At 53.2% G+C, this 2,344-nt stretch overlaps 1 pseudogene; it reads right to left on the reverse strand.

Moving 5' to 3' along the window:
* Positions 1-317: 317 nt before the first annotated feature.
* LOC123808731 lies at positions 318-1,365 on the reverse strand (annotated as a pseudogene).
* Positions 1,366-2,344: the final 979 nt, after the last annotated feature.

A 2,344-nucleotide genomic window follows, 5' to 3' on the forward strand; every position in this document is an offset into this window, starting at 1 on the left:
GAGGGGAGAGGAGGCTCAGGCTGCCCCCAGGGATTCTCAGGTTAGGAAGGGGCACAAAACTGACCACATGCTTCTCAGATGTATCAGTGGCTGTAACAGAGCTGAGGGACCTCCTTGATCTGGAGGGGGACTTGGTCTCTCTTTGGTCAGAGGAGCAGGCACCCAGCCCCTTTTCAGGCCCAGGAGTAGCCTCAGAAGAGCAGGGAAGCTGGGCAAATGCTAGGACAATGTGCTACCCCAGGGCAGGCATGTGAGCCATGGCCTTGGTCCCAGCACATGCAGACACACACACCTGTGGGGAGCCCTAGGCCAGGGTGCTAGAAGATGGGGATGCAGTCGTTGATCTTTGAGCGGTGGCCCTGGGCAATGCACTCAGCAATCTATACAACGTTGCAACACTCCTGTTCCTTGAGCTTCACAAAGGCATAGAAAGTACCAAAGTGGAACTGGTTCAGGAGGGCCAACTTGTTCAGCTTCACCTCATGCTCAAATAATAGATCCTCCAAGGTCTTGTCTCCAGGGTTACTGCCTGCACCCTCAAAAAGCAGCTTGTGCTCTGGGTAGTAGTCAGCCATGTTCTTAAACTGCTCGTAGTCATCAGCCCAAGCTAGCTGGGCCAGGCCCTCAGGGTACAGCTGCCCTCAGTGTGGAAAGAGCTTGGCACGGTACTCCTTGGACAGCTCTGTGTCAAAGGAATTGATGGTGATAATGAAGGCTCAGCGGACTGCTTCAAACTCCAGGATGGGGCAGATGGCGTGGGCCGTGGTCCTGCCCAGTAGGGTGCAGAACTTGTAGAAAGACTCCAGGTAGGCCTTGTAAAGCTTGTTGCAGATGAGCTCGATGTTCATCTCATCGAGGTCCTGCTCTGACCTGCAATTCTGGAAAACAGCCACCAGGGGTGTGTCCACCAGAATGGCATGGCAGAGCTCAGCAGGTGTCTGTGAAATGTTCACAACTCCATCTGCTCAAAGCTGCTGAGTGCATGGTACTTGGGTGCGAACTCAGTGACACAGTGCTGGTGCAGTGTGCCCGTGATGAGTGGGATCACGCTGTCGGTCATGCAGCTGTCAGTGATGAAATCCAGGAAGCTGGTGAGTGGCTCATAGGCATGGTTCCTCACGTGGCAGAACTCCACCACCATCTTCTTGAACCGGACATCAATGACTGACACTGTCAGCCGTGATGCCTCGTTGGCCAGTTGCCATAGTCAGTGCTCTGCAGGTGCAGCTTCACGTGCTCGAGCGTCTTGCACTGCACCAGGTTGAAGTTGTCCGCCTGGTGGAGCTCCCCGGCCTTCAAGCCATGCACTAGTCCCTCCAAGTAGCCATTGTCCATGTTGAAGTAAAGCTCCAGGAAGAACGACATGGCTGTGGTGGAGGCTCAAGGATTTGGTCTTCATGTTATATAATGTATTCTAATTTGTGAGTCAGAAAAAAAAATGAATATACTGTGTGTGCACTTGTTCCATTCTGGGGTTGTCCACTGTGGTCTACAAGCCAGGCCCAAGCAAGCGAGGCCAACCCTGGCACCAGAGCACCTCAGCAGCTCCACCCAATGAGAATACACTTGTTGGTAAATGACAGCCTGGCTCAGACCTTAGGCCTCCCGCCAACTTCCAATCCTGGTGGGAGGAGACAGGAACAAGCAGCTGGGACCCTGGAAGGCTTTCTACTCACCTGCAAACATCTTTGGGTCCCTGGATCTTCCATAGGCCCCTACCCACTAACCCCATCCTGCCCTTCCCTGCCCTGGGCAACCTGGTCTCACCAAGCCACCCTCTCCCACCTTTATGCCAGGTGTCTCCACAGGGACAAGAATCTATAGGGACTGGGTACCATGACCTGGCACATGGTAGGCCCACAACATGAATAATTACCATGGTCGACATTGGCCCAAGTGAAATTGAAGTAATACATGATTGTGAGTCTGAGGGTCAAGTGTGAGAGTGGAGTTCGGGGGTCAGTACATGATGCTTTCATGTCTCTGTCTACCCACCATGTGAGCGAACCTGCTGCATCCACTCACCACCCATGCCTGGCACCTACTCAGTGCCCAGCTCCACGCTGGGGGCAAGCTAAGCCAGAGGGAGCAGTTTTACCTGTTAGTCCTTGAATGGATTGTGTGTCCACATTGCAGGGAGGGAATAGGGAAAGGCTGAGATTTAGATTACTGTAAACTAAAACCCCTGGTGTTCCTTTCGTCACTCTGTGTGCTTGCCTGATAAAGATGGAGCCAGGAAACCACTGTGGCTGGAGGCTGAGGGGCAGAAGCAGGAAGCAAGAAGGAAGGAAAATGGTGAAGGCAGATCACCATGCCACTGCATGCCAGAATGTGTGTTTGTGCA

The sequence above is a fragment of the Phyllostomus hastatus genome, unplaced genomic scaffold, assembly GCF_019186645.2.
Source record: "Phyllostomus hastatus isolate PE091 unplaced genomic scaffold, TTU_PhHast_1.1 phas_scaffold_501, whole genome shotgun sequence".
Classification (NCBI taxonomy): Eukaryota; Metazoa; Chordata; class Mammalia; order Chiroptera; family Phyllostomidae; genus Phyllostomus; species Phyllostomus hastatus.